The sequence below is a fragment of the Pimephales promelas genome, chromosome 2, assembly GCF_988280905.1.
Source record: "Pimephales promelas chromosome 2, fPimPro1.hap1.1, whole genome shotgun sequence".
In the NCBI taxonomy this organism is placed as follows: Eukaryota; Metazoa; Chordata; class Actinopteri; order Cypriniformes; family Leuciscidae; genus Pimephales; species Pimephales promelas.
Window position 1 is genome coordinate 50,946,207 of NC_142770.1, and position 7,500 is coordinate 50,953,706.

The following is a 7,500-nucleotide window of genomic DNA, read 5'->3' on the forward strand; positions in this document are numbered from 1 at the left end:
GAGGGGTGTACGGCGGTGGGGGTCCCTGCCCAGGGCTCTGGTTCTCCGAGTCGGGCAGGAGGGTGTACGGCGGTGGGGGTCCCTGCCCAGGGCTCTGGTTCTCCGAGTCGGGCAGGAGGGTGTACGGCGGTGGGGGTCCCTGCCCAGGGCTCTGGTTCTCCGAGTCGGGCAGAGGGGTGTACGGCGGTGGGGGTCCCTGCCCAGGGCTCTGGTTCTCCGAGTCGGGCAGGAGGGTGTACGGCGGTGGGGGTCCCTGCCCAGGGCTCTGGTTCTCCGAGTCGGGCAGGAGGGGGTACGGCGGTGGGGGTCCCTGCCCAGGGCTCTGGTTCTCCGAGTCGGGCAGGAGGGGGTACGGCGGTGGGGGTCCCTGCCCAGGGCTCTGGTTCTCCGAGTCGGGCAGAGGGGTGTACGGCGGTGGGGGTCCCTGCCCAGGGCTCTGGTTCTCCGAGTCGGGCAGGAGGGTGTACGGCGGTGGGGGTCCCTGCCCAGGGCTCTGGTTCTCCGAGTCGGGCAGGAGGGGGTACGGCGGTGGGGGTCCCTGCCCAGGGCTCTGGTTCTCCGAGTCGGGCAGGAGGGGGTACGGCGATGGGGGTCCCTGCCCAGGGCTCTGGTTCTCCGAGTCGGGCAGGAGGTGGTCCAGGCGGGTGCCCCCTGGTCCCCCCGACGTGTTAGGGGGCAAGCGGTGGGTCTCCCCCAAGCCCAAAGCCCCGGTTCCCAGAGTCGGGTAAACTGCGGGAGTAACTTTGACTCTCTTAAGGTAGGCAGGAACCGGTGTGAGTGGTGTGGAAAGCCGAGTTGGGGCTCCATGTTCTGGGCACAGGTGGATCTCCTAGTGGTCCACCCCAGGCCCAGAGTGTGGAGCCCCAACTCGGCTTATTTTTTTTTTAAAATTATTATTATTATTATTATTTTTTTTTTTATCTTATTTTATTTTATTTTTTCAATTTTTCGGGATGCACCGGGTAGAAGTTCAAACTTCAACCGCCGTGGGGGTCCCCTGGCCAGAGCTCTGGTTCTCCGAGTCGGGCAGGAGGTGGTCCAGGCGGGTGCCCCCTGGTCCCCCCGACGTGTTAGGGGGCGAGCGGTGGGTCTCCCCCAAGCCCAAAGCCCCGGTTCCCAGAGTCGGGTAAACTGCGGGAGTAACTTTGACTCTCTTAAGGTAGGCAGGAACCGGTGTGAGTGGTGTGGAAAGCCGAGTTGGGGCTCCACGCTCTGGGCACAGGGGGATCTCCTAGTGGTCCACCCCAGGCCCAGAGTGTGGAGCCCCAACTCGGCTTATTTTTTTTAAAATTATTATTATTATTATTATTATTATCTTATTTTATTTTATTTTTTCAATTTTTCGGGATGCACCGGGTAGAAGTTCAAACTTCAACCGCCGTGGGGGTCCCTGGCCAGCGTTCTGGTTCTCCGAAGTGGGGCTGAGGGGGTCCAGGCGGGTGCCCCCTGGTCCCCCCCGACGTGTTAGGGGGCGAGCGGTGGGTCTCCCCCAAGCCCAAAGCCCCGGTTCCCAGAGTCGGGTAAACTGCGCGACTAACAATGACTCTCTTAAGGTAGTCAGAAACCGGTGTGAGTGGTGTGGAAAGCCGATTCGGGGCTCCACGCTCTGGGCACAGGGGGATCTCCTAGTGGTGCCCCCCAGGCCCAGAGTGTGGAGCCCCAACTCGGCTTATTTTTATTTTTATTATTATTTTTTTTTTTATTTAATTATTATTTTGGGATTATTAGACTGGGTAGAAGTTGCAACTTCAAACGGGCATATCTCCGGAACCAAGCCGAGTTGGGGCCCCATACACCCGGCGTGGGGGGCCCTCCTAGAGGCCCCCAATACCCCCGAGTGTGGAGCCCCAACTCGGCTTACTTTTCGAGTTACAGCCGGTCAAAGTTGAAACTTTAAAGGGCCATATCTCCGGAACCAAGCCGAGTTGGGGCCCCATACACCCGGCGTGGGGGGCCCTCCTAGAGGCCCCCAATACCCCCGAGTGTGGAGCCCCAACTCGGCTTACTTTTCGAGTTACAGCCGGTCAAAGTTGAAACTTTAAAGGGCCATATCTCCGGAACCAAGCCGAGTTGGGGCCCCATACACCCGGCGTGGGGGGCCCTCCTAGAGGCCCCCAATACCCCCGAGTGTGGAGCCCCAACTCGGCTTACTTTTCGAGTTACAGCCGGTCAAAGTTGAAACTTTAAAGGGCCATATCTCCGGAACCAAGCCGAGTTGGGGCCCCATACACCCGGCGTGGGGGGCCCTCCTAGAGGCCCCCAATACCCCCGAGTGTGGAGCCCCAACTCGGCTCACTTTTCGAGTTACAGCCGGTCAAAGTTGAAACTTTAAAGGGCCATATCTCCGGAACCAAGCCGAGTTGGGGCCCCATACACCCGGCGTGGGGGGCCCTCCTAGAGGCCCCCAATACCCCCGAGTGTGGAGCCCCAACTCGGCTCACTTTTCGAGTTACAGCCGGTCAAAGTTGAAACTTTAAAGGGCCATATCTCCGGAACCAAGCCGAGTTGGGGCCCCATACACCCGGCGTGTGGGGCCCTCCCAGAGGCCCCCAATAGCCCCGAGTGTGGAGCCCCAACTCGGCTTACTTTTCGAGTTACACCCGGTCAAAGCTGGACAGGAAGTGGCCGTATCTCGGGACCGGAAGGTCCCCGTGGCTCGGGACGGCGGGAGGAGCAAGGTCCCCGAGAGCGGGCCCCGCACCCGCCGCCGCGAGCCGCTGGGACCTCCCGGTCCCGAGATGGGCCCCGTTACGCGCGGGCGACTTTCGGAGAAAACGGCCCGTATCTCGGAGAGGGGAGGTCCCAGCGGCTCGCCCTTTCGGGTGTCGGGGGCTCCCCACGGGCCCTCTCGGAACCCGCCTCCCCCGGGCCCCTGGGACCTTTCCTTCCCGGGCGCCCCCCCGACACGTCGGGCCCCTTTTCTCCGGGACCCGGGGGCCCCGGAGCTCGGGGGCGGGCTCTTTGCGAGGGGCCCGCCGGGACGCCACACTTGACCCGAGTCCGGTGTCTCTGGGCCCCCGGGTCCCCGAGCTACGTGCGTTCGAATTCGGGGCCCTTTTCCGGGCCCGAAAATCCCTCAAAGTCCGAAAACGTGCAGCGGGCGGGGACTTCCGGGGCCCCGGAGGCTCTGACGGCACACCCAGGGAGGTGCACCGTCCTCGGGCACGGCCAGGTGGCCCCCCCCCCGGGGTCCTGGAAGTCCCCCCGCCCCCCGGAGACACCCACACCCACCCACCGGACGGGAAGATTCCGTTTTTCGCCGATATCTCGAAGACGGCCGGGCGAAAAAATTTCAAACTCGGGTCTTCCGTAGGCCTCGAGGGGCCCTATCCAAAGAGGCCACCCGCGTCCCCGGGGGCCTCGGGGTCAGGGAGTTAGGCCCGGTCAAAGGCGCGGCGTTTTTTGGCTTATATCTCGCGAACCCCTGGGCCAATCTTCCCCAAACTCGAATCGACCGTAGTGCCGGACGGGGCCTTTCGAAAGAGCCCACCCACGAGGTCCAACTCGCCCGGGTCCCCGAGTTATAGCCGTTCAAAGTCGGGGGTCCCGGCGAACGGCGATCCGGTAGGGGGCGTCCCCGGGGCCCGCCGCCGCCCTGGTTCGAGCGAGGGCCCCCGTGGGACCTCGCCACCCAAATTTGAGCTCTCTGGGCCTTCGCGTCGCGGAGATACGGGCGATTTTCTCCCGGGATCGTGACGTCATCGGCGGGCGCCATTTCAGAGCGCGGCCGAGGGTTTTCGGCCGATATCTCCGCGAATACTCGACCAAAAACGACGAAACGCATATGGACGCGTTCAGCTCGGCGAGACGGTTCGAATGAGCCCGGCCTCGGCCGGGCACGTCGAGTTTTCGGCGAGATATTTGCGTTTTTCCGCTTCCGGGGCGCTTTGGGGGCCCGTATCTCGGGCCCCCGGGGGCCCACGGGGCTGGGGGCGGTCTCATTCGAAAGGTCTCGTCCCGTTCTCCAGCCCATAAAAATTTGGCGTCGATCGGAGCCGCCTTCGGCGAGCTACGGTCGTTTGAAGCCCCGTGCAGTGGGGTTACCGTCCTTCAAACAGCCGCCGCTCGCAGGGGGAGTCCCGGGGAGGCATGGTTGCCTGTATGACTTGGGCTTAGAGCACCCAGCCCCGCGCTCCTGGAGGAACCTCCGGTGCACAGGGTCTGCTGCAACCAGCCACGTGGGTTTTGAGGGGTAGGGGAGCGTGCGCTCTCCTCCCCGGGCGGGCGGCCGGGCCCTGGGGGCTCGCGCCTCCACGGAGGGACCTCGCTCCCGGGGCTTCGTCCCCGGGGCTCGGGGACTCCGTGGCGGCTCGGCCCCCGGGGTTCGACCCCGCTCGCTCGCTCCAAAACCCAAGTCCAAAACGTGGGGTTGCACGGGAGCTCCGGGCGCGACGGGTCTCCACGCACGGCCCCGGGGAGGGAGCTCCGACCCGGGCCGGAGGCAGATTCGCCCCCTGCCCCCCGGCTGTCCGCCCGGAGCCGAGACGGTCCTAAAACGGGCCTTGGGGGTGATGTAGAAGGGTAACGCTCACCCAACCAGGACTCACACAAACCGATCTGCATCCCAGGCAGGGTGCGGGTCTCCTGGGCACGAATAAAGCCCGATGCCCCGTGGGTGATGTTGGCCCTGGCCACTCAAGGCACTCACCCAAGCCAGAGAGGGTGCACTCTGGCTGGGGAAGCAGATTCAATCTCTGCTGTGGTGGAGCTCTGGAAAAACGCGAAACCTCCAGGAAAAGACGGCCCGATTTCTCTGAAAAGTGCATCCCAGGCAGGGTGCGGGTCTCCTGGGCACGAATAAAGCCCGATGCCCCGTGGGTGATTTTGGCCCTGGCCACTCAAGGCACTCACCCAAGCCAGAGAGGGTGCACTCTGGCTGGGGAAGCAGATTCAATCTCTGCTGTGGTGGAGCTCTGGAAAAACGCGAAACCTCCAGGAAAAGACGGCCCGATTTCTCTGAAAAGTGCATCCCAGGCAGGGTGCGGGTCTCATGGGCACGAATAAAGCCCGATGCCCGTGGGTGATGTTGGCCCTGGCCACTCAAGGCACTCACCCAAGCCAGAGAGGGTGCACTCTGGCTGGGGAAGCAGATTCAATCTCTGCTGTGGTGGAGCTCTGGAAAAACGCGAAACCTCCAGGAAAAGACGGCCCGATTTCTCTGAAAAGTGCATCCCAGGCAGGGTGCGGGTCTCCTGGGCACGAATAAAGCCCGATGCCCCGTGGGTGATGTTGGCCCTGGCCACTCAAGGCACTCACCCAAGCCAGAGAGGGTGCACTCTGGCTGGGGAAGCAGATTCAATCTCTGCTGTGGTGGAGCTCTGGAAAAACGCGAAACCTCCAGGAAAAGACGGCCCGGTTTCTCTGAAAAGTGCATCCCAGGCAGGGTGCGGGTCTCATGGGCACGAATAAAGCCCGATGCCCGTGGGTGATGTTGGCCCTGGCCACTCAAGGCACCACTCACCCAAGCCAGAGAGGGTGCACTCTGGCTGGGGAAGCAGATTCAATCTCTGCTGTGGTGGAGCTCTGAAAAACACGAAAACCTCCAGGGAAAAGACGGCCCGGTTTCTCTGAAAAGTGCATCCCAGGCAGGGTGCGGGTCTCCTGGGCAAGAACGAAGCCCAATGCCCACCTTGAAACGGAGCCTGGGCTCGACTCTGAAGCCCAGATCTCGAAAAACGACAAAGTACAAAAAGGTGCGGTGGCTCCAAACCTCCATGCCCTCAGACCTCCCTGGCCAGCCCAGGGAGGGTGGCCCGTCCTGGGCCAGACTCAGATTTCCCCCGCCACCCCTGGAGCTCCGCCTGGAGCGAAGACGGTCCTAAAACGGACCATGGGGCTCTTGTAGAGGATGAGGGAGGGAGAGAGGGGCCTTCAGAGAGCCCCTTGGCCGGCTTGACTCTGGAGTCGAATTTGGAAAAATAGACAAAGTCCATAAACGTGCTGTTGGTTCGGACCTCCAGGGCACTCAAGGCACTCACCCAAGCCAGAGAGGGTGCACTCTGGCTGGGGAAGAGGATTCAATCTCTGCTGTGGTGGAGCTCTGAAAAACACGAGAACCTCCAGGAAAAGGCGGCCCGGTTTCTCTGAAAAGTGCATCCCAGGCAGGGTGCGGGTCTCCTGGGCAAGAACGAAGCCCAATGCCCACCTTGAAACGGAGCCTGGGCTCGACTCTGAAGCCCAGATCTCGAAAAACGACAAAGTACAAAAAATGTGCGGTGGCTCCAAACCTCCATGCCCTCAGACCTCCCTGGCCAGCCCAGGGAGGGTGGCCCGTCCTGGGCCAGATTCAGATTCGCCCGCCACCCCTGGAGCTCCGCCTGGAGCGAAGACGGTCCTAAAACGGGCCTTCGGGGATGTATGAGAGAGGGGAAGCGTGGTGGTGGCAAACACAGAGGACCCCCTACCAGCGATCAGACCGTCGTGAGTCCCACTCAGAGTCACTCTGGGTGGGCATGTAAAAATCCAGATTACGCCGCGCTGGAGCTCTGGAAGTTACGAGACCTCCAGGAAAAGACAGGCTGGTTTTCTGAAAAGTGCACCCCAGGCAGGGTGCATCTTTTCCTGGGCACGAGCCCAGCGCACATGGTGTGGTGGTCCGGCTCTGGTGCCAAAGTTTGGGGGAAAAAATAGACAGAGTCCAATAACGTGGTGTGGTTCCAAAGCTCCATGCCCTCAGACCTCCCTGGCCAGCCCAGGGAGGGTGGCCCGTCCTGGGCCAGATTCAGATTCGCCCGCCACCCCTGGAGCTCCGCCTGGAGCGAAGACGGTCCTAAAACGGGCCTTCGGGGATGTATGAGAGAGGGGGAAGCGTGGTGGTGGCAAACACAGAGGACCCCTACCAGCGATCAGACCGTCGTGAGTCCCACTCAGACTCACTCTGGGTGGGCATATAAAATCCAGACTACGCCCCGTCGGAGCTCTGGAAGTACGAGACCTCCAGGAAAAGACAGGCTGGTTTTCTGAAAAGTGCACCCCAGGCAGGGTGCATCTTTCCTGGGCACGAGCCCGGCGCACGTGGCGGGGTCCGGCTCTGGTGCCAAAAAAATTGAGAAAAATCGACTAAGTCCAATGGCGTGACGTGGGTTCAAAGCCCCATGGTCTCAGACCTCCCTGGCCAGCCCAGGGAGGGTGGCCCGTCCTGGGCCAGAGTCAGATTCGCCCGACACCCCCTGGAGCTCGACCTGGAGGGAAGACGGTCCTAAAACGGGCCTTCGGGGCTGTATGGAAGAGGGCAAGTGTGGTGGTGCAAAACACAGAGCACCCCCTACCATTGATCAGACCGTCGTGAGTCCCACTCAGACTCGCTCTGGGTGGGCATATAAAATCCAGACTACGCCCCCCCGTCGGAGCTCTGGAAGTACGAGACCTCCAGGAAAAGACAGGCCGGTTTTATGTAAAGTGCACCCCAGGCAGGGTGCGTCTTTCCTGGGCACGAGCCCGGCGCGCGTGGCGGGGTCCGGCTCTGGTGCCAAAAAATTTGAGTAAAATCGACTAAGTCCA